The sequence below is a fragment of the Notothenia rossii genome, assembly GCF_949606895.1.
Source record: "Notothenia rossii genome assembly, chromosome: 1".
NCBI classification, from domain to species: Eukaryota; Metazoa; Chordata; class Actinopteri; order Perciformes; family Nototheniidae; genus Notothenia; species Notothenia rossii.
Window position 1 is genome coordinate 10,466,473 of NC_136912.1, and position 12,826 is coordinate 10,479,298.

Consider the following 12,826-nt stretch of genomic DNA (forward strand, 5'->3'; position numbering starts at 1 on the left):
GGCTGCTAACAAAAAAACGATGTCCTTGACATGTAAGCTGCAATTACAAACACCAGCTCCTTTACTTTAGTTCCCATGCCAGCTGTCAATTACCAATCCACTCAGAGGCCATGAACAATTTCTGATGCATCTCCTAAAAAATACTTCTTTCACAGATAAAGACTTAATGGAATTTGACACAACACTGCATGATGTTTTTACCACAGTGCTTGTATGCTCTTTTGCTAGTGGAGCAGGGCGGGAAGGGTCATCTAGTTCAATTGCAAGCTCATAGTCTGCATGAAAATGTTACAAGCTAGCAGTTTCTCCTGAAAGCAGTCCACTTGTTCCTCTCTTAGTTTTTTGCCTGGTCCATTCTTCTCCCCTCAATCAACGCCTCCTTCAGACTGTTTTTGCTGCAGATTGTTCTCTATCCTCTCCTGGTAGGTGTTCTTCCCAGCCTCCATTCCCCTCCTTAGCTCCCTTTGGACACTTACCATCCTCCGTGTACCCAAAGCCCTGAGAGCCCTTGTCTTTCTTTCTAGAGAGGATTTGATGGCTTTGTCGTCTGCAGTTTGTCATTTGGAAAACAGTTTGCTTGTGTCTAGTGTCCACACACACAGTGAAGTAATCCTTATTGCCGTGGGAGAGTCCTTCGATGTCCCACAGAGCAGGTTCGAGTCTGTGCATTCATTACCAGTCCAGCAGACCGTCACACACTCCTGAGACTAAACACTCGATAGCAAAGAACGATTGAGTCAAAGTCTGATGGTCGAGGAAAAAATGTATAAGTAGATTCAAGTATGTGCTTTAGTATGGGCATACATTAGATCAAGTGCACTTGTTCATACAGTAGTAGATCAAGGGAATAAGTGGCCTCTGGTGCCGGTTCAACAGGCTGTAAAGCACAACATTGACATATTGTCCCCTTATAAAGCTACTGAGTGTTAGCAATCAGTGTAGGGCTTCTCAATTAATCGTATTTTTTTTTCTCGCAATTACGATTTTGGCTTGCAACGACTATGAAAACAACATAATCGAAATAAAACGATAATTTTTTACATATAGTTGAATTATACTTAAAGTTCAGGGTAATCAACTGTTCACATTTTTTAAGTAAGTGAATAATCATTTTTAATAATCGTGATATCAATTATTGACCCAAATGAATTTTGAATTGAGCCGTCCCTTATAGATACTATCTCTTTACGTTAGTGAGCCGGATCATTTGGCTCGACTATCTGAGCGCCGGCTGTTTCGGCTCCCAAACGGCTTTTCATGTTACCACAGTTTACCACGGAGCCTCAGTTTCGCCGCTGCGAGACTCCGGCGCTCGCAGTTCACACGTGCAAATCGTGCACGTTCCGTTTTGTCCTGTGTCAGGCACCGCCGATGTCGGGGAAACGATATTCAATACTCCGAAAAGAATCCCACCAGACTCCTTTGCCCCTCCAACAGAGGGATGTCCTTGTCCTTTTTCCTTTTCGTCATTTCAAGTGATAAAAGCTCTCGATCTTCTCTCTAATTATTAATTTTTTTGGACACCCTCAGCTCGAGTTCAAATGACGGCGAGACGCCCCCCTGGCGGAAACGCTGCTGCCTGCTCTGTGGATCTGGGCATTTGGTGTAAAAGGGGTTTTAACAACTTTTTTTCCTAAAATACACAGCCTGCTGCAGGTCGGACAAGGTTGTTGAGAGCGAGCCGGGTGAAAAAAAAAAAAGCCGGGAGCAAAAGTCGAGGCCTGTAAAATCAGAACAATGAGCTGGAAGGTGGACATACTTTTCAGTTCACATCAATTTTGCACACATGCTGCTCATGCCACCTGTGTTAAAAAAAGACCACCTGTAAGAAAAGTACCTTTAATACTCAGATAATTAACACATATTTCATACGGCTTGTCTGGGCAGAATCTAAATGGAAAATAGGCCCTTGTTCCAAAACGTAAAAGCTGTGAAAAGAGAAAAAGGAATACTACGGCATATCCACCACCTGCTTCTCTTTATCAACTAACTGAGATTCAACGTCACCTGCTACCTAAAATACAGCCTGCACCTTCACACAATTTAAATTGGTTTTCCCTTCCTTTCACAAAACACCAGCACAACGAAATGGAGCAAAGCCAAAATTGTTTTTTCGCCATGTAATGTTCCACCTCAGCATTAAGCAAGCGCATCACATTAAGGAAGTAACGATTCCACTTCTTGTGTCTTTAAATTGTGTTCAAGTTGTTCAATGTAGCGGGAATTATAGCAACTAGGAATATTACATTTTACATTGGATAAAGGGCATATCAATGGAAGACAAGGAGAGAGTCACAAGAGTTCAGCATGAGGATATTCAAAGTAAAAGTGACAGTAGAGGGTCAGTTTAACCTATTTGATCTCTATTTTATTCTATAGCTAACACAAACAGCACATATGTCGCTAAGCAGTCAATATGACATTTAGATGAGTTCGACCCAGACTGACATTCCCGGCTCGGGGCGCCCTGAGCTTCATTTTCTTTTTCCACGACAAATCAGATATTGCCCGCTGCAGACCTCCCGCTGACAGAGCCCAGCTGAGTGTGACTCACTCACACTGCTTCTGGGCTCGAGGGTCACTGTGTTTTTTAGCCTTTGCAGACACTAGTCTGTGCGGATAACAATAAACACCCAGCTACTCTCTGCTGTTCTCTCCATTTGCAGCCAAAGGCACTACAGAGGAGCAAACGCACTGCTGATGCACCAGGACTAGCTAAAGAGTGCTGCGTTTGTGTGCCTGTGAGTTTGTGCGCGTGACTGCTCAGTAGTAGTTTCTATGTTAAGCTAATTTGCCAGCAGTAATGCATCAGAGCCTGAGTTTTTAGCTATTGTTTTCCTGCAGGCTCCTCATCCATCTCTCCCTTGGTGTTCCCCTCCCTTTGATTCTCTTTTGCTTTTCTACTAAAAAAAAATTCTAGACCTCTTCTTTCTCATCTTCCACTTCACGCTGCTTCACATGAATGATTCACATTTGCGTTGTTCCAGCAAGTTTTTTAGATAATAGCCAGGTTGACTAAAGCCAAAAATCCTTTCTGAGACAAAATTGTTTGCACATTTCACGGTACAGTTTGTGTGCAGAGAGTTTTTCTTCATCGCCTGCAGTGATTAAAAAACGTTTGGATGTTTGGGCTGAAAATCTGATCTCTGCAGTAGAGCTCAAAGCACGAGAGCTCGGGGGTGTTGACAATATCGCTTCATGCGTTATCTTTCAGCTGTCAGTAACATTCAACGGCTATTCATTTATAACTGTTTGCTATTTTGCCTTTTCACACAGGCCTTCTCTTATTTCCCAGCATCCCTCTCTTCCTTATTCAGGCTCTCTGACTCCCTGTGGGTTCTGTCCATCTTTGCATCCTCAGGCACTAACGGTTCACTTGCAAATACAAAAGCGAGCTTCAGTGTGTGTGGATGCATGTGTGTGTGTGCGTGCGTGCGTGCGTGTTATTGTTTGCTCTGTTGTGTAACAGTCTGGTTCATTTCCATAGTTCAACTTATGTTTTGAATTAGGATTGAATATATGTCTTTAAGGTAGAGACTAGAGTTGTAAACTTAAGACCAAAAGACTTGACTTTAGACTGGATACCAAAAACATTTAGGTTTCTTGTAAGGGTGGGGTTTGTCCAAATGTAAAGTATTGTCTCACTGATATTTCTGGATTTAGGGACAACGTCTCAGCTACATAAAACACTTCTGCTAGAACTGCATTGAATACCAAGCATTCAATCACACAGCACTGTAGGAGAGAGGGTGAGAAAATGACATGACAGAAAAAGCAATGACTGTAACATAAGGTGTAAATGTTATCAGACTAGACTTGTCCCCAAAGATATAAAAACTGTTGTTGTTGTTGTTGTTGTTGTTGTTGTTGTTGTTGTTGTTGTTGTTGGCAACAGTGTACAGTAATAAATGTGTCATTTTGGGGGATTAGCTTAAGAGACACATGTTGTGATTGATAAAATATGAGAATAGATTGAAGAGAAAACGTTTCCTTAACCAGCATACATATTTAACTTTTCTGAAGCTTAGACTTTACATGTCAGCACTAACAACAGATAATTTGATGTCAGGAAAATACTATCAAATGTAATTTACATGAAGAATCCTGTGTTTTGTATCACTTTTGAATCAAAGACTGATTGACTGAATCTAATTACAATGCTGCGCAGATGACAAATCATACCATAGAGAGGTTAGGATGCAGAAAATCACCTTGACAGAATATTGCATCCACAAAAAAACATTCAGTCAATTTGCATCAAATTATCCTACAAAATTTAGATAATCTGATTATTTTGCAGAGAAGATTATTTCATAAATTTCAAATCTAATTTATAGGTCTGCAAATACACTTGGCATTTGGGAATATGCTGCAAGGGAATCAAATAACCCTTATTATCATGAGGACTTGGTTTAATAGACTTAGAGGGGTGGACATAATATAATGAACACTTCATAGTTGAACAACATTCATTTTTAAAAGCCCTGCAACAAATTGTATATTATCTAACCTCTTATGAACTGACAGTCCACCCCTAGCTGAGCAACCATGACATCTGGCCTGTCCATGTGTTGAATCAGTGTACATTTAGAGTAAAGTATCTGTTGATTTACAAAATACTCCAGCTCTGAAGTCACCATAGAAAGTATTGTGCATTTACAAAACACTGTAGCTGTAGAAATGGCTACTACTGAATATGGTAATGCAACACCATCATAATTTACTGAAGAACGCTTACACCAATAAATAACTGCTAGCTTCAGCTTGTTGTTGTAGCAACAATGTAAATAGGGGGACAGGCGTTTTTAACAGAAAATCGTTCATGAAATTAAAAAAAAAAAGTTTGGGGTATATATATATATATATATATATATATATATATATATATATACATATATATACAGCATAATTAAATATAAAACGTGTACGTTTTTATATGAATGGTTTTGGTTTTGAATAGTAGCCTTTTGTTGTTGCATTTGTAACGGTAACGTCACTTGCATGATGAGGCGTTTAAGGAACATCGGTAAATTGTATAAAGCGTAATACTGCGTAAATTATTAAATAATATGCGTCATAAAATTACAATACTATATCACAAAACAGTTCGATTCAATATGAAGCTGAATATCAGAAATATAAAATGTTTACAAACTCACCAATATGTAGATAAGGCTGTTAGGCGATAGTTGTGGAAAAAACCAGGCTGGGACATCAGTGCATTTTCTGACTGCAAGCTAACGTTAGCTTAGCCAAAGAGTCAATATAATCTGTTGTACCAGTCCATTTGGAAAGAATGTACACTTCTCCGTCCCTGTCGTGGGTCACGTAAATCCTAACTATCGCCAACATTTATTTTTTGCTTTTATAGTCCAGTTTTGCAAAAGTTTAAGCTCCAACAGTTCCGCCTAAAGTGCGCCCACCGCAGTGATGACTTTGACGTTAACAGCAATGAATGAGCTCCTCTGACGTAATGACGTTCATATCCAACTGCGCACATTTTCAAAGCAACGTTTTTTTGTGGTATTTTTTGTTAGCTTTTTATTCAAGAACATAAAATGAACATCATACATTTTGTATTCAAAATGTATGGGCCAGACATATAAAGTCATATGACATCACAAAAAGTAAATAAAGAAAACAAATGAACAGTTTCATATTTCAGATTAAATATTAAACACGCAATTAGTTTTGATTGCCTTTTTACTTATTATTTATTTACTACTTATTCTCCTAATTATATTCTTATTTGATGCACCTCACATTTACATTTCTCATTATAACGTCTCTAAAAACTGAAGAAATATATAACTCTGCATGATTTATAAAGTAAAAAGACAACTTTTTAATATGAGATATTAGACTATTAGGCTACTCACTAATAAATATGAATTAATATTGCAATACTTTCTTCAGTGGGCCCCAGGCTAAATCACCTCTGTGGTATACCTCATTCAGCGACAGTGACTTATCAGACGTTTAGGAATGTTCAAAATAATTACTCTGAAGCACAACATCTACCTATCAACTATATAAGCCTCTGATTAGGCCTATATGACTTTATTCAAGCCATCTAAGTAATAGGGTAAGAATGACAATCAATTCCATAACATTTTTATTTGTAGCCTATACCTAAATGCATGATATTGTGTATGTAACAATCATTTGCAGATACAAAATAGTTGTTCAGGCTTTTTGTTGTTGGCGGGGGATGGAGTTTTAAACTAAAAGAAACCTGTCCATTTATCCTTGTGAAGGTGTTTCATATACTGTATATCATATTTTGTTCAAAACTGAAACCCTTTACAGTATCCAGAGGTCTGCTTTGCTGGTTGGTATTTTGGGCGTACTTCTATTGCTTCGTCTACAGTCTGAATTATTCAAGTATTTTTTTTTCTTCCCCTTTATAGACTAAACATACTCATCCACAGAGGTCTACTTGACACTTAGTCATGTGACAGAGAGCACAGAGAAGGTTGCAAACATTCAGTATGAAATTGTTTTTTTCCTGTGAGGCAGAGGCTCACATTAGCCTTGGAAATAGGAGCTCTTTCTCTCCGTCTCCCTCTCTCTGTCCATCATCATTGCCAGCTGTCAGATGTTGCTGTCATCCTCAGCAGTCCCTTCATCCGTCTCTCTAATGGGAATCCCCCTATGTTTTCCCTGCACACAGCCCTTATTCCAACAATTTCTAATTTTATCCTTGTCTGCGTCCCATTTCTCAGTCCATCTCTCCTCCCACTCTGACATACATAGAGATTTTAGGTGTCCTATTCATTGTGTTGTAAGAATCAATTTTAAGTTTCACTTTACCGCAGTAAGGATGGAAAAAAGCTGAGTCCAAACTTAATCTACACTGCTGGGTTTTTATTTTTTAATGCCGCCCAGCTGTCCCTGTGCTGGGGTTTCTTAATGTGGCAGACTGTCAGACTGTGATGCTGCAAAAATGATTTTCACAAATGTCTCACCTTTGTCCTTCTAACCACTCTCTGTCTCCCCCTTTCCTCTCTTGTTGATAGTGATGTGAAAAGTGCGTTGACACTGAAGGCTCTGCTGGTTGGGAGAAGTCCTCCATCTGCAAAAAAAAGGTAAAAAAGATTCCTCCTTCCTCTTTTACTCTGTCTGTTTTCCATCCTGCTTTCACTCTCAGCGAACCTTTGCTGCAAGATGAGAAGATGTCAGCAGAATACAGACCATTGCTTTAACAGTCCAGACAGAAAGTGACATGCAGCAAATCTAAGGAACAAACTTAACACCTAAAGAATGCTCACAAGGTTTGCAAGCAGGCGTGCAAGTGCACACATGCCTGCTCTAGGGTGAACAGGATATTCATCATGTGATTTACTCGTTATTTCTTTTGGGAAACGTTCCTGACACTAATGCAAGAGTGTATTTTGTGTTGCGTGACTGTGTGTGTGGGAGAAAGAGAGAAGGTGCAGAAAATATGATTTTATTTCCCCTTCATGAGAAATTGTGAGCTGTCAAAGTGTAAGGGTTACAGCCACCCAAGGACGGCAGGCTTTGTGGCAGAAAACAGAGAGCTCAATGTCCAGCAAGATTAAAGGGGCCCTATAGAGTGCCATAGGGACGCGTCCTAAAACCCGGAAGTAAACTCCTTCCAGTTCCTTCGACAAAAACGCAATGCAATTTCTCCATAGGATTTTGGAAAATAGCTGGAAATAAGGTCTGTGGTTGACACATAAGAGACGGATCACGTTTTGTTCAGCCGGATAATATCCACATGTCTACCCTACTTTTATAATTTTCGAATTCACCAGAAGCAAAATGCTAACGTTATGCTATAAACGAACGACAGCAGGGTCGCTGCTTCAACGTCACGCCAACTTAAGATCCATATTCAAAACTACAGATTCAAAATGTTACAAATTGAAGCGTTTGTTTTAACAGTTAGCAGGAGGCAGGTACTTGCTTTCAAGCAGAACAGGGCAAACAAACTTAGCGGGAGTGTTTACGTGTTCGGTGTAATGACGTACAACAGCCTCGACAACTTCTGTAGTCCTATTCAGCCACTTGGTAACAAACATCGTTTTTCAGACAGGTAAACTCTTTAAAAATCACCAGTGGGGTCACTGCTGATGTATTTAATGTCGTAGAACAAAACATGATCCGTCTCTTAAATGTGTTTCAACCACAGACCTTATTTCCAGCTATCTTCCAAAATCCTGGAGAAATTGCATTGCTTTTTTTGTCGAAGGAACCGGAAGTGGTAAAATGCTAACTTACGTCCGGGTTTTAGGACGCGTCACTGTGGCACTCTATTATGGTCATTTCAGAGTTTATATCTGTATTTTCTGCCTCCACTGTGACATGTCTCCATGCTTTAATGTTCGAAAAGGTCTTTATTTCTCTCATGCCTGTGCTGCAGCACCTCTGTTCACACTCTGTCTGAAACCAGAGCCCAGTCAGCTCTGATTGGTTAGCTAGCTGTCATTATGTTACAGAAGTAAACAAAGGCGTTTCAGGCATGGGGGGAGTGAGTGGGAGAGAAACTCCCTCAGGAGGGAGCTTTGGGATTTTAGCCTTTGCAGACTATTTACATGCCGCAAAAATGATACAACACACTACATGAAAGGGAGAACCCAAAAAATACAAATATATCCCCTTTTAACTTCTTTGCGTATTAAGAGACAATGTTACAGCCTTCGGCATTATGTTTACCCTGTAGAACATCACAGTATGATGTATACTATGAAGCATCTTGCCAATTAGCTCTATGTTCACCCAGTCTTTCCTAAAATAACCATTAGGTTAGTGCGTTGGTATGAAATGCAGTTCATCACATGTTGTTGATTACAGTATACTCCAGTGTGCTAGGGAGGAGCACCCAGAGTGTCAGCAGCAGGTAAGCAGCTGTGTTTCAGTGTTGAGGTTCCCCCAAATTACAGAATAAATACTCTCAAATGAATATTGTTACACACATTCACACCTGGAAGCTTCCCAGTACAAACACAGTATGATCTGATTAAACTGAGTGATGTGCAGAAGGCAGGTTAAGGATTTTGCTCAAGGGCATCTAAGCAGTCTTGATGCTGCTTTTTCACTTTTCACTACAATCTTTGGGATAGAGCTGTGTCTATATCAATCACTGAAGCAACATCTCCTGTTTTCTATGAGGAAGTTATATTCTATGATTTAAAAATAACACTCAAAGGATATTGCAGATTCCTGTTTGGACCCAGTTTGTTTCAATTTGACCCCTCAAATGCATGAAGTGGTGAAAGTATAAGAGTAGCTGTGGTCACATAGGCTACACGGCTATTGCCAATGAGTGCTTGGTTTGTTTCACAGGTGAATTGTATGAATTTGGGTCCGGATTATCATAGACTTGTTTCAAACCGTATCACAAGGTCAATGGGTTGGTGGAGACCAAAAACAAGCTGAAGAGCTTTATGTGAAAATAGGGTTTACTTTGGCCAAAAAGTGGACAAAATCAGCATTGATCTCATAACTTGTTTCTGTCACGCCCCCATGTGGCCAAAAATATCAACTAGTGCAGGTTAAACTTCCTTTTACAACACACTTAATAAGATAACACATTATTTTCCATTCCGACTAACATTCATCCAGCGGAATTTAATAAAATAACCAAATGTTAACCCTGAAACCTGCCAGACTCCAAAAGCTGTTGACAAATTAAGATTCTTAACAAAAAATGAACAGCAGGCGAGTCTGCAGATCTTGTTAGGATAACATCTAACCCGCTTGCTGTGATCGATAATCTCTTCAGCTGCACCTTGGACTCTAAATTGCAGTCACGGTGGGGCTGCGGGAAGTCGTCGGTCAAACATGGAGTTATCACAGACACCATCGAAAACATTCATGTGCAGCCGAAAACGAAAAAAATCACGGTCTTCATCACTGAGAGAAGGGACGAGATAACGATTGTGAGGACATCATCATTATCGTCACTTTCACCACTCACATTGTCCCAGTGACCTTCATCATTCATCAGTGTAATCATAATCATCATTATTCTAACCACCACATGTGTGCACATCATTGTTGCTCAGTATATCCGTCCGTTATTCCCGCTAAACTGCGTCTCGGATCTCAAGGCCTCCTGCCCTCGTCTGTCAGCATTTACACACCAAATGACATTTTGACCACGATCCTTCTTCTATTTCCATCTCTAATGCATGTGAGTGACCTGTTTGTGTGTCTGTCTGTTCATGTGTGTGTGTGCGAGAGGGATGTGTTAGATTGTGTGTAATGAGGTGATTTTTATTCGTCCTTCCTGTCCTCTTGCCCTGTCAGGACCACAGATTCAATTTGCGTTGAGATAGGAAGAGAGAGATAGAGTGTGTGTTTGTGTGTGTGTGTGCGTCTGTGTGTGTATGCGTGGGTGTGTGTGTGTGAGAGAGAGAATTTTCTTCCAAAGGATTCTCATCTTTGAGCCCAGAATCAGAGATGGATGCAGAGATGAATGCTATTTTTTTCCAGGCTGTGTTTACCTCTTTGTGTGCAGGAAAAAAGATGGAGAGCTCAATTTTAACAACTTGGCATACAAGAGAAAGAAACAGATAGGGGGAAGAAAAATGGGGCAGGGGAGAGCAAGAGCGGTTGGGTGTGAAAAGAGTGCACGGAGAGATGAGGGATTTTGGGTTAAGTGGAATTTCAGATTACAAGAGGGCAGATAAATCTGACAGGGAAGACAAGTGCTGCTCTGTGCGTCTTACAGAGGCCCAGCTGCCGGATGAATAAAAGATAACGACAAAAACAATGTGTGCGTCACTTTCACTGAGAAATTGGGATTTATTATAAAACTAAAAGAAAGACGCAGGCACATTTTTATTATAGACTTCTGAGATAAACTGAGAAACATGTTATTTGGGGTTTTAAAGGGGCCCTATTCTGCTAATGTTCAGGTGTATATCACTATGTTGTGTCTCTACTGTGACATGTCTCCATGCTTTAATGTTCAAAAAGCTCTTTATTTTTCTCATACTGCCTGTGCTGCAGCACCTCTTTTCACCCTCTGTCTGAAACCAGAGCCCAGTCTGCTCTGATTGTGATTGGTCAAATTCTTAGAGATCACAAACAATGTGTTGGAGCGCTATAGCCAATTGAACCAGAGTGCAAAGTGATGTCATTATTTTAAGGAAGTAAACAAAGGAGTCTAATGGAGGCATTTCGGGCAGGTGTGTGGGAGAGAAACTTCCATCTGGAGGGAACATTAGGATTTTAGCCTCTGCAGACCATTGACATGCACACAAACCAACACACTACAGGAGAGGGAAATCCTTGAAATGCATAATAGGGCCTCTTTAAAGATGCACTGCAGAGTAAAGCCAGGTTTACTTTTTAAAGACACTTAACGTAAACCTTGCCATTAAGCATGTATACGCTGCTACAGTATGTACTGAAACAGATGCAGTCGAGAACATCAGTCCTGTTCATTTTTTGTTGAACTGTTTTAGAGAGGTTGTGATTCAAGGGTGGTATAACTTTGGAGGCTGCAGTTTGCGGTGCTGTTGAATTGTTCATTATACAGAGAATTGTTTCTGTTATTAAGCCCACTATTATGGATCCAAATGGAGTGGAAAGTCACGAAGTACTCGCATAATAGCGCTTCATTCAGTTGAAAAGAGATCGTCCGTTACCACAATCCAGGCAGTGATTGTGTTTCCTGCAAATTGTAATTGGGGAAAACACTATTGCTAACATACAAAAGGAGCTTTTAAAGGACGGAAAATGGAGACAGGGTAAGGTGCAGAATCGAAGTCAAGCAATTTAAAAGTGCTCATAAAAGAAACACTAATAACACTTCGCTTAATGACTTGCACTCCGATTTTGCAATACTCACCCTGCACCAATGACTTTTTCAGAGGAAGTCAGAAAAATAAAGGAAAGAAAAATAAAGCTTTTTGGACTTGGACGACTTTTGTGTCAAAACTCGACTTGAATATAAAAAATGTATCTGCGCACTTTACATTTTGAACCCGAAAATGAAAATAATAGCAACATTCATGATCACAGCTTGTGTATTTCTGCATTGAAAGTATTTGTCAGGGGGATGAGCAGTGGCGTCGCCTAAAGCCCCGAATGTTTTTTCTGTAGCCCCGGACAACTCTCCCTCAATAATATAATACATTAACCGTGCTTTACCTGAACCTCATCATGACACTAGAGAGGACGGCAGGAATGTAATTTCCCGTGTTCAGTGAATGCAACAGAGGCAAGCACCGGTGCCAGGAGGGACCGTGTTGTTAGCATCTGGTTAGCTAGCTGCACTAACGGACATAAGGAGCTGTTTGTTCCACAACAAGCTGGAGGAGAGTCCTCTCCTGACAGACTGAGAGGCTCAGGTGAGCTAAAGGACTCTCTGAGAGTGTTTAGATAGTTAACTTTAGTCTAAATTATCTCAGTGGGTCTCAAACGGTTTGGTCACTCACAAATTATGTAAAAGATTATTTCTATGTCAAGATGATCTTGTACTTCAGTGTAGATATACTCTGTTAAAGTCCTGCATTCAAAATTAAAAGTATTAGCATCTATATATAAAAAAAGTACCAAAAGCAAGAGGACTTGTTATGCAGAACACCTATTTCCCACATAATGTATATAATATCACTGGATTATAGGAAGTTGTTCATCATTTTAATTTGACAACTGGTAAAGGCTGTTTAATTGTAGTCAGTTTTTATACTGCCGGGTATCTAACTCCATAATAAAATCTCAAAAATAAATAGCTAATTTAACATTTTCAATAATTATATGAACCTTCATACGAACTAATGTTGTCAAATAAATATAGTGGAGTAAAAGTACGATATATTTGCCTCCAAATTGAGTGGAGTGGAGGTAT

At 39.9% G+C, this 12,826-nt stretch overlaps 1 protein-coding gene across 1 annotated transcript in view; it reads left to right on the plus strand.

Annotated features, from left to right (window-relative positions):
- LOC307028849 (protein ELFN1-like) overlaps positions 1–12,826 on the plus strand; it is an 83,877-nt gene that overhangs the window by 17,018 nt on the left and 54,033 nt on the right. The window contains exon 2 of the mRNA XM_079664199.1: positions 7,020–7,088. The gene's annotated coding sequence lies outside the window, so the exon portion shown is untranslated. The remainder of the gene's footprint in view (positions 1–7,019; positions 7,089–12,826) is intronic.